Here is a 17,660-nt window from a genome sequence, read left to right as displayed (position 1 = left end):
TCCAAAGTCTTTCTAAAAATGATGTTGCCATATACTAAGGTGAGCATTACTTTGCATTCAATTACTTTACAAAAGCTTGCAACATATAGCCCATTAAGTTCTTCAGCAGGCGTTGAGAGACTGGGGCATATTTACAATGCCTCTGCAGAACTTTTATGTCACCAGCACATCACTTTTGTGATGATCCGGAGCTGCAGTGTGCCGGCCCATATTTACAAGGCCATGCAAACCTACCCTGCATGGCTTTTCATTTTCTTGTAAATATGGAGTTAGGCAAAGCAGCACAAGTCACTGCCGTGCCTTATTCTGCATGGAAGGGCAGTTCCATGGGTGTTGCTGTGGGTCTTGCCAAGCAATGGCCATGGATTTTTACAATGCCCCAGATTTACAACATAGCGTGAATCTGGGGCAGCGCCAAAACTAATGCTTTCCCAAAACAGCTATAACAAGGAGAAATTTCTCCTCATTTTATTCCTCTTTCAACATGTACTGGGTTCTGCGGCACTCATAGAATGAGGAACAAACCTCCTTTGATTGTATTTGTGCAGGAAGGTTTCCCTTCCTGCACAAAAACAAACATGGCAATAACACAGACAACCTTGCACCACGGTGCAAGGGTACCTGCGGTGGGACAAGGCTGCAGTTCGTGGGCTGGCATAAAGGACAGGAATCTGCCGTATCTTGTAGATATGGCACACTCCTGTCCTTTTCTTTTGCTTTACTGCAGCGCAGCTAGAAGGCTTGCGGTGCTGCCCTAAGGCAAACTATTATAAAGATGCCCCTTGGTTGTGTCTTTGAAGGCTTGCTTATGTGCGTGGTAATACTTCTTTCATCAAACCATATTGCCAGGTATTTATTGGTAGGAACCTTTCCTAATATTTCATTGGTGATTTGTCAGCATCCCCTTTTCTTCATTGCATGGCCAAAAAACAGCAATCTTTCTTTTCGCTGTTTATTTTGGTATCATTTATATCCTGATATACTAATAATTCAAATACAGACCTTTGAAGCCCTATTACTGTTTGATCGAGTAGTATTATGTTATCAACATATCTTAAACTATTCAACCTGTGGCCAGGTAAATAGGTTGGTTTGGGGACAAGCTCTGGGAGATGAAACTGCCCATTCCATATCAACTAGAAAGAGGTTAATTTGCAAGGGTGCTAACAGACATCTTTGCTTCAGTCCTTCGTTCATATCGATTTTTTCCGTGGTTGCCCTTTAAGATTTTAATTTACTCTTTAACCAGGTGTCAGCGTAAAGACTGATAATTGCTCTCAGAAAAAGAGGCAAAATATCCCACTTTGTTAATTGTGCCCATAACTTTCCTCTACATATGTTGTCAATAGGGCTGCTGAAGTCTATAAAGGCAGAGTGTAGTGATCAACCTTTATCTGTCATGGTTTGCTATCCTAATGTTACTAAAGCAGTAGGTTGTCCTCAATACTACAGCCTTTCTGAAACCCTGTTTGAAAGGGTGGAATGAGGTGCTTCTCTGGGGCCCACTGCTCCAGGTCGTTCAGCTGGAGTGTGGTGTAACATTTTCCTTCAACATCCCGATGGGCTACTAACCAGTAATTTTCAGGTGCTTTTAAAGATTTTTTTGTGGTATGGAATCAATAGCGAGCCCCACCAGCAGTCAGGGACGAGGTTTTCGCAGACGCAGTGACTATAGAGAGGAAGCAGTATATAAGTCCATGGTGTCTGTGGCTGTTTAAAAATGAAGAAGGTTTCGCCGTTAGGGCCGGCGTTACGTCATATGGATTTAATGACATTTTTTACTTTGGATATAGTGGTTTGTTTGGGGTCAATAAATAGAGCCTCATGTTGTCGCTTTAGGGATGGAACTGTTAATGGCCTTATGAGGTAGGTAATCCAGGTTACCGGGCAGATTGTGAAGGCAAAGAATTGTGCTGTTAAGAACTGGTTCATTAAGGTCCAAAAATTTTTGCGGCCTGGTGGAGCTTATGCCATTGATTTGCTGTTTTTCTTTTCTGATTTTCCAGTAGGTGGACCTTAATTTATCCTTTATGGGTGTCATGGCTATAAATAAATTTTCTTATCAACTTGTTGAGATTGTTTTTGAGGGTGGTGGATCTTTGTTCTTTGGTAGCAAACGTTTATTGTTTGCTTCCTGACCTAAAGGATAATCGTTGTGCTGATTTAAAATGGAGATTAACAAAGAACAAGGAAACCCTGTGTGTCAGGAGGGACAGAGGGTAAATAGTATATCGCAATAAACATAGGTCCCGACCAAACAACATAGGAGTATAAGCACATAACTGCAATTAGAGCTGTGTTAGTATATCCAAATGGAAAAGATTGTATTTATTTAAACATGCAGTAAAAAGTAACAAATACATTAACAATACAGTGGGTAACGTGGCAGGGTATATGGAAATCAACAGATTTCCAGACCTCATGCATTCGCTTCAAGGAGGGACATTAACAATGCATGTTTAGAACAGTCACAATGCGAGAAAAAAAACTGGTGGCACACATAAATCATCATATATTAGGAGTCAGGGTGTGAGTTTCAACGACGTTTCAAACCCTACTCAAAATGGGGGTATCATCATCAGGACTAGAGGTAAAAATGCCTGTGAGAGCCTGGGTACGAGGAACCGGCTTACGAAGGCGATCCATGTTAAGTGATCCACGTTGAGGGAGTGAAGCACTGCACCTGCTGCACACTTGGAACTGCAGTCCTAAAGACTTTGCCTTGCTTCAAAAAGGATTAAGACATAGACTCCATGCAACTTACAGGTTAAATGAGACCACCTTCATCATCCCAAGAACCATCTCAGCGATTCCAGACCCCTGGATTGGAGTTGTGGATACTTTGAACCCTCAAAGAGACCTCCTAAAAGAAGATCCAGAAGTTTGGTTAAGTTTAGGATCTCTTGGTAAAATGTTCCATAAGGTGACTGACTTGACATTGAGAGTCAAGCCAGCCACCGTCAACCGCGACTCAGCCTGGATTTCAGGTTCGTCCTGGTAAAAGCTCCAGAGCTCGAGATTTTTAGGGTGTGACTGGAGCCTCACAGAATATCAAGCCGATGAGGTTGATGCAAATCCAGACTTAAGAGGAGGCTAGCTCGACGTCAAGAGAAAAAGCTCCAGAAAAATGACTAAGTGTGAAAGTAAAATTTTGACTAAGGCCTCACGCTTAGTGTATCCGACTGAGGCTCCATCGCAGTTGGCCTCAAACTTTGACTTTTTCCGGGTGACTTGGCATTTTTTAAAAATGTATAACTCTGGTTACCTACATTGGATGTTTGTCCTTTTTGTGTATATTTGTTCATAAAATATAACCTATTTTTAAATTGATGTTGGATTTTCATTGTGTGTTATGTCTTAATTATTTAATGTATTGGTATTTTTAAATGCTTTAAACACCTGTCTCCTACGTTACGCCTGTCTGCTCGTCGTTGCCAGCTACCAAGGATTGAACAAGGGAATAATTTATTGAGACCTCGACCGACCCTTTTATTGTGTTTGTGACCTTAAAAGTAGCGGTAAGTCATTACTTACCACTTTTAATGATGCACTTTTCAACAACCAATTTTCAAAAAGAGGAATTTAAAAAATGGTGACTAAAAATCCAAATTTACCTTTGAACTCAATACTTCTACCTGATCCCAATTAAAAGTTATCACTTATTAAATGTAACAAGGAAACTCAATGTTGTCCTATGAGAGAGGTAGGCCTTGCAGGAGTGCAACATTTATTTAAGAGTTTTTCACTACCAGGACATGTAAAACTTAAAAGTATATGTCCAATTTTTTCAATACACTGCACCCTGTCCTCTGGGCTGACTAGGGCATAGTGCAGGTGTGATATATGCATTAAAAAGGAAGGTTTGGTCTAGCAAAAGGTTTATGTAGCAAGGCCTGGGACACGTTTTCCAGGGTTCTTTAAGTAGGTGACACTATCAGTGCTGTAGGCCCACAAGTAACATTTAATTTACAGACCCTGGGTACATGGGGCACCCATTTATAAATTAAGTTAAATGTGCCAATTGGGTATACATCAATTCTACCATGTTTTGGGGGAGAGCACAATCATGTTAGCACTGGTTATTAATGATAAAGAACACATAGTACTAGGGTCACCAAAAACAAGATAAGCAAAAGTAGGAGAGCTGAAATTAAAATGCTTGGCGAAAGACAACCCTAAGGCCAACAGGTTTACCACACGGCGAACTGGACATCTGGGGTGATACCTGGTTGGGCAACCATAGAAACCAGCACCACTTACTAGAGTGATCAATCACTCCCAAATCCAGAATCTTGGAGACCTTCTCCTTGATACTGGCCCTCACCTTGCCTGACCATCTATACATTTTGCTCTTGACAGGACTGTAACCAGTGTCAATGTTATGAGTTAACAAGTGTGTAAGCACAGAGGTAAAGGAGAATAGAGAAACAAACTGCCCCAATGACAGGTAGCAGTCAATATGCTGCCCTAGGTTCAGGGTAGGCGAGAGGTTGACACCTTCCATTGACTCATCTTTGTCCTTGGATGATTGGAGATCACCACGAGGTTAATTTTCCTCCTTTGCTCCATCATCCGTCACAAACAGCTTGGTGACCTCAGACCTCTCATAGTGGGACTTGAGGTGAGTGATGTGGAGGACCCTTTGGGGTTTTCAGGGGGTATGAGGTCCCTCAGGTAGGTGGCTTCCCCCTCCATCTCATTCACCTCAACGGGCCCTGTCTAATGATCTTAGAGGGCATTGGATTAGACTGGCTCCATCACTCCATCAATCAATCAAACAGGGGCTTATACAGCGCGGCTACTAACCCCTGAGATTCTCAAGGTGCTGGGGGCTGCTGAGCCCTCTAGGGGTAGGATCATTCAAAAAACCAGATCTTGAGGTCCTTCTTGAATTGGGTCAGTGACGTGGATTGTCTGAGGTGGAGGGGCAGGATGTTGCAGGTCTTGGTGGTGAGGTAGGAGAAGGATCGTTTGCCGGTTCTGGTCTTGAGGATCCTGGGGACGAGTCCGTCCCCAGGATCCATGGCTGGCTTGTGGTGCGGTTATACTGGTCCGTCATCATGGAGAGCTTTGTAGGCATGTGTGAGGAGCTTGTAGACGATTCTCTTGTTGACTGGGAGCCAGTGAAGTCATCAGAGGTGTTGCGTGATGTGGCTGCAGCGACGAATTTTGAGGACCAGTCTGGCTGCTGCGTTTTGGACATTCTGTAGTTTCTTAAGATATTTCTGGGTGACTCCGGTTTAGAGTGCATTGCTGTAGTCCAGTCTGCTGGTAATGAGTGCGTGGTTGATCATTTTACTGGATTTGGAATGTTTCGAAGCAGGCAGAGCGTGTGGAAGCAGGTTGAGGAGACTGCGTTGATTTGGAGGTTCATTGTGAGCAATGAGTACAGTATGATGATGAGGTTGCGTACGGGGTCTGTCTAGTTGGAGGGGATCCCAGGGTCACTAGCCACCAAGAGCAATCCCAGGCTAAAGGCATAGCTCCCAGGATGAGTACTTTCTTCTTCTCCAAGTTGAGCTTGAGGCAGTTGTCATTTATCCAGGTAGCAACAGCCTTCATTCAGCTGTAGAAATTAGTTCTGGTGGTTGCGGGTTCATTGGTGAGGGAGAGGATCAGCTGGGTGTCGTAGGCATAGGAGATGATGTTCGGTCTATGGCTTCTGACAATGGACCAGTCGAGGAGGGAGCTGATGTCATCTGTGGTGGTAAGGAGGGCCGGATTCACAGAATGAACTTAAGACTAAATCCTAAACTTACTACTATTTGGTATTCACAGAATGCACTTACAACTTTCGGGATTCACAGAATAGATTTAAGACTACTAACTTTACGTCCGCATTCGGGCCGGAAATTCTGGCCCGGAGGTAGAGTTTCCAGCCCAGAGGCGGAGCTTCCGGCTTGGGGGCGGATATTGAGGCACGGAGGTGGGGCTTGCGGCTTGGAGGCGGAGCTTCCGGCTCGGGGTGGGGACTTAGCCATGGCTGAAATCTCCACCTCTGGGCCTCAAGCTCCGCCTTTGGGCCGCAAGCTCCACCCCTAAGCCGAAAGCTCCGCCTCCAGGCCGGAAATTCCGCCTCCGGGCCGGAATTTCCGACCCGAGTGCGGACGTAAAGTTAGTAGTCTTAAATCTATTCTGTGAATACCAAAAGTAGTAAGTTCATTCTGTGAATCCCGAAAATAGTAAGTTCACTCTGTGAATCCCGAAAGTAGTAAGTGCATTCTGTGAATACCAAATAGTAGTAAGTTTAGGATTTAGTCTTAAGTTCATTCTGTGATTCGGGCTCGGAGTGTGGTCTCCATGCTGTGGTTTCTTCGGAAGCCGGATTGGGAGGTGTACATGACATGGTTTACTTCTAAGAACATGGAGATTTAGGCATTGATCGCCTTCTTGATGACCTTGGCTGGGAATGGGAGAAGGGAGAATGGTCTGAGGTTATTGAGGTCAGTTGAGTCTGAGGACAGCTTCTTTAGCAGGGGGTTGATCTCGGTGTGTTTCCTGTCATCAGGGAATGTGGTGGTTCCGATGGAACAGTTGATGGTAAAGTGGAGCTGAGGAGCAATGGTGGCTGCTCTGTATAAGATGTGGTATGGGCAGGGATCCGTCTGTGCTCCTGGGTGCCTTGGTGGGTGCTCTTCATGGTCTTGAGTGTGTCTGGGGTCCAGCAGGGCATGGTCTGTTGGAGTACCGGATGTTTTTGTGCGGTGGTGGCAGGTAATGTGGCAGGATCTACGTTGTCGAAGCTGTCATAGATCTGTCTGATCTTGTGGTGGAAGAAGGTGCTGAGTTTGTTTCAGAGTCTTGGGAGGGAGGGATGGACATCTGTGGTCTCGCTGTTGGGTCTGGTGAACTCCTTGACGATGGCGAAGAGTTCTTTGCTGTTGTGTGCATTTGCATGTATTCTGTGTTTGAGGCCTGTTTTCTTTGTGGTTTTGAGGAGGAGGTGGTGTGCATTGATGGCGGATTTGAAGGTAGCATGGGTTTCCGGGGATTTATTGTTTCTCCATCTCTTCTCGAGTCGTCTGCAGGTACATCTGAATTCATGGAGGGCAGGGGTAAACCAGTTGGCTTTCTTGGTATGTTGCTTTGCCAGGTCTTTTGTTGAGTCGTGCCTGAGTTTTGGCACACCTGGAGATCCATCAGTGGAGGTTGTGTGCTGTGGTGTTGGTATTGACAAGCAGTTCTTCGGTGGCCTTGATCCAGATGAGATGGGTGGGGGCAGTGAGGACATTGGTGTACATTGGGTTTGTTGAAGGTTAGATACACGCAGTGGTGATCAGTAAGGGCCGGCGTAATTTGTGTAAGGGGTCTACGAGAGGCATGCAGATTAAACCAATCTCTGCACTCTCCGCAAAGCTTCGCTCCTCGTCGCCCACCTCATACCTGCCTCCTGCCCGCAGTATTAAAAAACTTAAAAAACATTATAAATAACATTTTAAATAACCTTACCTTATCGGCTGCGTACCCAGGCTTCCCTCTGCCTCCATCACGTCTTCTTCTGGGAACTGCACATGCGGGGCGGCCGTGCATGCACAGTCCTCGCGAGGAGGGAAGCCCGAGGATGCTGCCAATAAGGTAAGGTTATTTAAAATGTTCTTTATAATGTATTTGAAAGTGTTAATACTGTGGGCAGAAGGCCAACTGTGTTCCTGCCGAGTGTGCAGAGATTTGCCTTGTTTCTCCGCCTACATCGCAGAAGGCGGAAGGGTCAAATCTCTGCACATTCTGTGGGTTGAACGGAGTTGTCCGCCCACCACTAGTGGTCAGTCCAGGAGAGTTCGTTGGTGTGGCTGTAGCTGATTTTCCTGCTTCCTGAGAATACGGCGTTGAGATTGTGTCTGGCTGTCTGGGTTGATGCGGTGTCTAGCTGTTTGAGACCGATGTTGGCAAGTATATGGTGTTCTGGTCGCTGGGGTTGTCATGTGGAAGTTGAGGTCTCCGAGTAGTATGTAATTGGTGTACATAATAATACTTTCTTAAAACATTTATATTAATTAATAAATAATTAATTCTAATGTAATTAACTTCCCACCCTAACCCTCTACAAACCCAACATCCAGCTACTGAACTTAAAATTATTATTAGCAAGTACATTTAAAAAATCTATATCACTTAAATACATAAAATATATTTTAGAAATGGATAATTATACAAACAATAATAACACATGACAATTAATACAAAAACTAAAATGCATTAAAATAATTAAAAAACGATATGATTGAAAACTATATTAACAACAACAATATTCTTAACAGCGATATTGCTACCTCGAAAAAAGATATTCTTGACAAAGATTTTTCTGCGTTATGATATTTTTATATCATAATATTTCTTTCTGGTGTTTCAGTCTCCCAATATTTCAGTTCAAAATGCTTTATTTGACTCCAAAAGAGCCATAAATGTTTGCCTAAAAACAATGTAATTAAAAAACAAACATAGACACAATAAAATACAAATTAGTAAATAAAACAAATTCCTAATATTTGCTACGGATCTTAAAAGCAGTAAAATTAAGTTTAAAACGCCATATACAATGTCTGCAGTTCCTAGGGAAAGGAAATAGTCCATCGCTAAATCATAAACTCTTATCCCCGATGCTAATAATAATGGACGGATAAACAGTCTTCTCTGAGGAGTATGAAATGTACTAAATTTACAAAATAAAATAAAGTGCTTAGCGCTTTGACATGAGGAACTGTCACAAGGACAGACAGTGAGTGAGGAAAAACATGAGCCCTGAATGGGAAAAGCAGCAAAGTAATGTATGGTTTTAGGCGGAGCCTGGTCATCAAAAATGTTTGGCTTTCATTCAAATCTATTTTCAAATAAAGGGCAAGATGTCTTTGTAAATGAGAAGAAGGGACAGAGTGTCCAGTGGTATTACACAGTACACTTGGCCGCTCAAGGCTTTGATAGAAAAGTGATTTAATTGTAGCAGATGATACATTTTTCAAGGTATCAGGGTTTTTATAATATTCTCGTATTTCCTTTGAATCAGGTTGAATGACATTATCAAATACATGGGTCGCCCTACGATCAATGGCCCGTAGTTTTCGTGCCACTCGGCTAAACAAAGGCTGCGCAGGTGGTAATGGAGTTTTGGAAATTGGGGACTTGCATATGCCTTAATTCTTCTCTTTGTCGAGTCATATATTCTTTATTTGAAGGCCCAGTAATTGCCCTTTGGATCCCAGAATACAGTTTAACTATGGAATGTAGTTGTTCACCCAGTTGATCAAAATTGGCTAAGTAATTCATGTCAGGCTTCTTTGTGTCAAGATCTCCCTTGGGTGTCCTTCTTAAGTGTTATTTGGCTGGATTTGTCTTTTTATTTGTACCTTGTACCGGCAGAGAGGGGCAATTAGGTTTAGGGTGGTTGAGCTTCGGCTGTTCATGTTTATTCAGGTCTTGTCTACTTTTCTTACATGGGGGACTGTCCAGCCGAGATATAACCTTGAGTACAGATAGTGATTGCATATCTGTAACCACACAGGGATTAGGAGTCAGGCAAGGAGTGTGCTTGGGGATCTCGCCAGAGATAATGGCTTAACACTCTTTAGAAACTTGGACGTAGTCTGAATAACAGAACCTTTCTGTTTAAATTCATGGTGATTGACCAGTGTGGTAGAGCCAGACATTTTAATTGCTGAGTCCATCCTTGCCTCAACCATATCAATCTCACTTTCAATGGCACCCATAACAGAAGTCACATAGCTTTTAATGAAATTAGATTGGACCTCAACCTTTCCCCTTGAGTCTAGGTGACTTCCCTTTCTCTTACCTATCTTAGGGTCACAGGAAATTTACCTTTTAGAAACATTGCTGGGTCTTGGGAGGGGCACAGACAGGCCGGCCCTTAATGCTGTGGGAGACCGGCATCTCTCTTAAAGGGAGTGGGGCCCCTCCCACTTGTTGGTACACAGGTGCAAGCAAGGGGACCGGGTCCCACCCCAGCAATGGACTGCTGGTTTAACGTTGTGGGCTATGCACTGCCCAATTCAGTCTCCCAGTGTCTCCTATGGGGGCAGAGCAAAGACAGGCTACAAGAAGGATGGAAGGGGGAGTAGAGTGATCCTCCGGTTGTGCCGGCTTACCGTTTCCTTTGTCCCCAGCTGGGAGCCCTACTGCATCAGCAAGGCCCTTTTCACTTATGACTGCAGCATTGAGGGCCTAGGAGTTCATCTGACCCTCTACCTGGCTGGCACCACCTCTGTTACACTTGCCAGTCCTTGATGTTGGCCTGGCCCCCTACTCTGATCACTGCCTCAGGTGTCTGGAGGCTTCTGGAGTCACATACTCCATGCCTTACTGTGCCGGTGGGCCTTTGAAGCCTCCTCTGATGGGAACAACTCTCAGCCGGCATTAGGGGATTTCCGCCGTGAGTCTCTGCCTCCCGCCGCAGCTCCAATGCACTATGGAGTTCAACCAGGGGGGTCACAGGGCCAGGCGATACTGCAGAGGTGTGGCATTTGTGGGCCGGTGACCAGATGGGTAGCCCAAAGCCAGTGGAGGACCGTGGGGGCCTGAGGGAGGCAGCACAACTCAAAGGCTCCTCCTTGGTGGCAAAACACCCCAGACCACCTGACGATGAGAGACATCGGGCCCACCAGAAGCTGAGGCAGCAGGAAAGCAGAGGGATCAGTAGCCAGAGGAGATGCAGCAGCATACCTGGCAGTCCTCAGTGGTCCCCCCACAGGCCAGGTGCCCCAGGCCTTGAAGAGTCTCAGTTCATCCTAGGCTAAGTGCTGTCGGTGATGTCCACAGTTGCAACGACCGCAGATACACCAGAGGTCCTGGAGTCAAGTGGACCTCCGCTGCACGCCCGCTGGCCCCTGCCATGACAGGGAGTCCCCTGGAGCACTTACAGGCAAGGCTAGGCATCTCCCAGCAGTGAGGCAATCAGGAGCAGCTCGAGGTAAGATTGTGGCAAAAGGCCTCCAAGCTGCAGAGGCGAGTGATAGAGGATGAGTCCAGGAGCGAATAGGTGTCGGCAGCTTCTTCACTGACTCAGTCCAGCTTGGTGGAGACTCCGGTGTTCTCGGGGGCCAGATCGGGCCACTAGAATAGCGTGGAGGGGCTCATAAGGTCCAGTGGCAGCAGGAGCCCCAGGGCTAAGTGCCCAGCGCCAGGCTTGATCAGGCCACACCCCAAAGAAGTATAACACATAATTCATGAATATTAATCAAATAAAAAATACATGGATAATTCATTGTTCATTAATTATTACTTAATGCACTTCCAATGATATACCCCTACAAACCCAGCAGCCCAAGCCTAAAATATTACTAAAATATATACTTATTACATTATTTACTTATCTATTAATCAATTACAATTTCAATAAAAATGAATAACTAATTATAATTAATTATTAGTCAATTGTTTTCCCACCCCATCCCCCTACAAACCTAGCAACTGTACCAAAAATAAAACTAAAATAGATAAAGATAAGTAATGCACATAAATATTATCAATCCCATACTTTCCTAAAAAAATATGAATTATTAATTAATTCTAACAGAATTACCTTCCCACCTTAAACCCGGAATCCCCTACAAACTCAACATCCAGCTACCAAATTAAAAAAATATTATTAGCAATTGAATTTCAAAAATCTATATCACTTAAAATTATAAAATATTTTTAAAAAATGAATAATTATACAAACAATAATAACACGACATTTAATTGATAAACGAAAACGCATTCTTAACAACGATATTGCTACCTAAAAAAAAGATATTCTTGACAATGATTTTTCCCCATCACAATATTTTTATATCACAATATAATTTTCAAGTGTTTCAGTCTCCCAATATTACAAAAACTCAATTTTTTTATCTAACCACCATGTTGGATGCTTGCATATGTTAGTTAATCTCATTATTAATGATTGTTGATTAGTGATTGTATTTAGTGATTAGTTATATCAGTTCTAAATTAGAGGAGAGTGAGACAATAAGAGTTATTTGCTTTTAGTTATTTTTTCATTGTATTAGTCATTCAGCAGTTGTTAGAGGGGCTTGTTAATTTAGGTTTATGAGATGGACTCTTTCGGGTGATACGTTTTTTTGTTACATTTATGCATGAGGACATATTGTGATTATTTGATAGAGGAGCAAAAATGCAGGTTTTGGTCATGCCTCAGTAACAGTCTAAGGAAGGTTTGGGAATGTTTGGTCAACCTTCTATCAGACTAATTTCTATTCTCTTTTAGTGCAAGACAAGTTTTATGTTCTAGTCACTTCAGGTGGGGAAAAGTCAGGTATTAACCTGCCTTTTAGAATTTGAGATGACATTGAATGATTTGTATCCTTGTGTGGGACCTGATTATAAGTTTGGAGGATGGGTTACTCCATCACACATGTGACAGATATCCCGTCTGCCCTATTAAGAGTTCCATTATGTTCCATTGGATATAATGGAATTCATAATCCAGGCCAGGGAGGACCCGGCTTGGCAGTTTGGGCTGGACTATTTCCAGGAGGAGCAGGATCAAGACTGATTTGCATATGGTTGGTTCCAAACTGGGATGGCATAGTTAGCAAAAGAACAATGGATTAAAACAGATCTCTTGACTGGGGATGGATGTTTGATTCATTCAGCATTCCGTTCATCATTTGTTGCTACTGAGTGGTCAAATAGGGAGCTTAGATTTTTGCTGTGATTACAGGGGTTGTGGTAGGTCTAAGATTAGTAGGCGACCAAATCAATGACCAAACTGAAGAGTGCTTCCTAAAGATAATGATTTCATTTTGATAGCAATTAAGTTTCAGATAGTTATTTTTATTTCTTTTGGGCACAGACTTCACACAAGACCAGAAGATGTCTTGGATAAAAGAGTCAGTTATTGGATATGATAATTTGAGTGTGCTTGGCCTAAGGCCTCCAAAAGCCAGAAGAACAAACTAATGATGCCAACGAATTAATATAGATAGAAAGCAAAGTGGGGTTGGGTGACAAGCTCTGAGAAACATTACTGGTGACAGGGACAGATACAAATTGAAAAGGTGGAAGTGAAATGGATGGGCTGTATTAGATAAGAAGGAGCTAAGCCAGTTTAGGGCTCGATTACAGATTCTGTTATTAAAAAGACAGGCAATACGAGTAGGCAGATTTGCATGTGGCATTGGTATCCTGTGGTTATTGCCTCCTTAAGAACTGGTTTCATACCATCTCCTTTCAGTGTCTCTGTAATGAAAAGTAAGTGTTGTCTGTGGCTCAATCCAATTCAATTTGAAACTTTTTTTGCAATAAAAACATGCATTAAATTACAAAAAACAGTACAATAAATTAAAGTAGAAAATATCAAATATAAAATTATGCCATCACAAGATTAAAATGCTGTCTTATAAATGCTGCCAAATCTCTCTTATTTCGGTTCATCCTCCCCAAGCAATTTAAGATTCATAGTTTACATCTTAAAGAGGAAGTATTATCTAATCTATTCCTCTCAATTAATTATCATTTAAAATTACGGCAAATCTCATCATTATGTAAATGAGAATATCTTATATTATCGTATATACATTACCAGACCTCTCCTACATCAATTTATTTTCAACCTAGCAATTTAAGATTTATAAATAATTTACCTCTTAAAAAGTGAATATTATCTAAATTATTCCTCTCACACTAATTATCGGTTGAAGATAATAACCAAATCTTATCATTATGTAAATAGGGACGGTATAAAGCAGGAATATCGACGGGATAATATCGACTTGCATAAATATCGAGGTAAGAATATCAACTATAAAAAATATCGTTGTAGTAAATATCGTTGTTGTAAATATCGTTTTTGTAGAATGACAAAAATATTGTCAAAATAAAATATCGTTGTATAGAATATCGTTAAGAGAAATATCGTTGTATATAATATCGAAAAAATATTTAAATGTGTTCTATAAGTGTAGAAAAATATGTTTTATGTTTAAAGAATAATAACTAAATGTATATTTTTATTATTATAGGGATCAAAAAGTTAAAATAAATTAAATAAAAGTAAATATTTTAGGAGCGGGTTATTGGTGTTATAGGGGATAAGGGTGGGTAGTAATTTAAAAAAGTAGTGTAAATTATTTGTATTGAATTTTACAAATATAGAAATTTAATAAAAAATTTAAATTTGAATTGCGAAATTTGAAATTTTTGAAATAATTTACAATTAATTAATTTAAAGAATGTTTAAAAAATATTTAGTAGCGGGTTGTTGTTGATATAGGGGATAAGGGTGGGTAGTATAATAAAATATGTTTTACAAATTATATAAATAATTTTAAATAATTATAAATTTAAATACGAAAAAAAAATATTTTTGAATAAAAAATTATGTTTTAGATATTAATTTTATAATTAAGTGTGTGATTTATTTTATAATTTTTTTAAAAAAATTACAATTTCCTCAAAAAAATACGAAATTCGAAATTTCAATATTTAAATTTAAAATTTTAAATTTAAAAATCGAAATTCAATTTTTACATCATATTAGAATAAGTTAAGTCTGTAATATTTTAGTTCTGTGTTTTAGTTATAATATATGCTTAAAATTATTTATAAAAAATATAATTTTTTATTTTAAAACTATAAATTTGTGAAAATTATTTAAATTTATATTTAAATTTCGAAATCAAAATTTAAAATTTAAGTTTTAAATGTTGTTATTGTAGTATCATAGATAAGAGTGGTTAGTAATATATATAAAAAGTGATGTATAATAATTATAATATCACAAATATTATGGTTTACTGTCCTGCACTTTCCCTGAATAATGTAGCATTGGAGTTAGAATAGTAAATAATTATGGTTTTATGTCCAGCACTTTCCCTGACTTATATTGGATTGGAGTTAGAATAGTAAATTATTATGGTTTACTGTCCAGCACTTTCCCAGACTTATTTTGGATTGGAGTTAGAATAGTAAATTATTATGGTTTACTGTCCAGCACTTTCCCTGAGTAATGTTATATTTGGAGTTAGAATAGTAAATTATTATGGTTTACTGTCCAGCACTTTCCCAGAGTAATGTTATATTTGGAGTTAGAATAGTAAATTATTATGGTTTACTGTCCAGCACTTTCCCTGACTTATTTTGGATTGGAGTTAGAATAGTAAATTATTATGGTTTACTGTCCAGCACTTTCCATGAGTAATGTTATATTTGGAGTTAGAATAGTAAAATATTATGGTTTACTGTCCAGCACTTTCCCAGAATAATGTTATATTTGGAGTTAGAATAGTAAATTATTATGGTTTACTGTCCAGCACTTTCCCAGACTTATGTTAGATTGGAGTTAGAATAGTAAATTATTATGGTTTACTGTCCAGCACTTTCCCTGACTTATGTTGGATTGGAGTTAGAATAGTAAATTATTATGGTTAACTGTTGAGCAGTTCCCTGATGTATGTTGGATAGGAGTTAGAATAGTAAATTATTATGTTTTACTATCCAGCACTTTCCCTGAGTAATGTTATATTTGGAGTAAGAATAGTATATTATTATGGTTTACTGTCCAGCACTTTCCCTGAATAATTTTGGATTGGAGTTAGAATAGTAAATTATTATGGTTTAATGTCCAGCACTTTCCCTGAGCAATGTTATATTTGGAGTTAGAATATTAAATTATTATGGTTTACTGTCCAGCACTTTCCCAGAGTAATGTTATATTTGGAGTTAGAATAGTAAATTATTATGGTTTACTGTCCAGCACTTTCCCAGACTTATGTTAGATTGGAGTAAGAATAGTAAATTATTATGGTTTACTGTCCAGCACTTTCCCTGACTTATGTTGGATAGGAGTTAAAATAGTAAATTATTATGGTTAACTGTTCAGCAGTTTCCCTGATGTATGTTGGATAGGAGTTAGAATAGTAAATTATTATGTTTTACTATCCAGCACTTTCCCTGAGTAATGTTATATTTGGAGTTAGAATAGTAAATTATTATGGTTTACTGTCCAGCACTTTCCCTGATTCATGTTGGATTGGAGTTAGAATAGTAAATTATTATGGTTTACTCTCCAGCACTTTCCCTGAGTAATGTTATATTTGGAGTTAGAATATTAAATTAGTATGGTTTACTGTCCAGCACTTTCCCTGACTTATGTTGGATTGGAGTTAGAATAGTAAATTATTATGTTTTACTGTCCAGCACTTTCCCAGACTTATGTTGGATTGGAGTTAGAATAATAAATTATTATGGTTTACTATCCAGCACTTTCCCTGAGTAATGTTATATTTGGAGTTAGAATAGTAAATTATTATGGTTTAATGTCCAGCACTTTCTCTGAGTTATGTAGGATTGGAGTTAAAATAGTGATTTATTGTTGCTTACTGTTAAGTATTTTCTATGAGTTATGTATTTTTTTTAATGATTTTTTTTAATCAAAAAAATAATTATAACAAATAAAACATTTTTATTTATGAATTATTATTATATATAATGTTGCAATATTATTTTTATAAATAAACAAATATGAATAATTTCAACATTTTTACATACATATCACAAGTTTCAACATGTATTAAGTCCAATAGTAATATAGTTTTGTACAGATTTTTTTATTCATACTTTCATTTGTTGATGCAAACATTTTCATAATTTTAATACATATTTTTAAATTATTTGTTTACATTTTACATTTCAATTTTAGTCATATATACATTGTTATATTACATTAATTAGTATATTAAATTTTAAATTGATTAATTAAAATGTATTATGTTAATTAATTTACATGTAACTTTATTTTTCTAAAGTATGTATATAAAATAGTGCTGATTTTTATACATTTCAAAAAAATATTTAACAATCAAAAACATATTTTTAATATACAATAATTAATTAATATATAATTATATTAAATATATTATTGTATATTTTACATTAATCATATGTTTCTTCTAAACAATAAGATCATTATTAAAAAACATGGAAAACAAATGCTATTTATCGCAATTTTTTATATTTAATAATGGGGATTTAGTCCTATTTTTGTTTTTATTCTGCTGCCATTTTCTTTTTGGAACTTCACTTTTTAGTCTATCGACATCGTTGTTTGGGTCTTTTTAGAAAACGGAAACTCGCAGTTGGGAGCTGCTTCGTGTTGGTGAAGGTAAGTTTATTTTACATTAATTTAAACTACATTTTCAGATATTATAGAGCTAGTTGTAGTGTGTACGTGTTGATATGTGTTGTACTTTACAGTTTATGTGAAAAGTACGTGTTATTTAAGGTCGTTATTGATAACGTACTTTGTTAGATATTCATTATGAAATTAAGGTTTATGTATTATATTAATGAATTACTTCAGGTGTTTTCCTATGTTTTATTTGTTATGTTTAGCCTTTGCGACTTTCGTCTTTATTGTGGGTGGGTTTTGTTTGTATTTATTTACAGGTGTTCGTTTTGGTGACCAGATGGATTTTATCTCATATTTTTTGTAAAATACAGGTAAATGTTTAACTACATGTCTTGATTTTTCGGGATTTTGGAGCGTTTTTGTTGTGATTAATTTTCGGGTTTTTTATGGTTCCGTTCTCCAGAGGATTGCTACGTGGGACCCTTATAAAACAGTTGTATTTTTTGCATTTTGTGGGGATTTTTTTAAACCATGTGGATTGATTTTGGTTATAATCGTTTGGCAACCATCTTATTGG

Source organism: Lissotriton vulgaris, chromosome 8 (assembly GCF_964263255.1).
Source record: "Lissotriton vulgaris chromosome 8, aLisVul1.2, whole genome shotgun sequence".
Taxonomy (NCBI): Eukaryota; Metazoa; Chordata; class Amphibia; order Caudata; family Salamandridae; genus Lissotriton; species Lissotriton vulgaris.
This window is presented reverse-complemented; position numbering follows the sequence as displayed.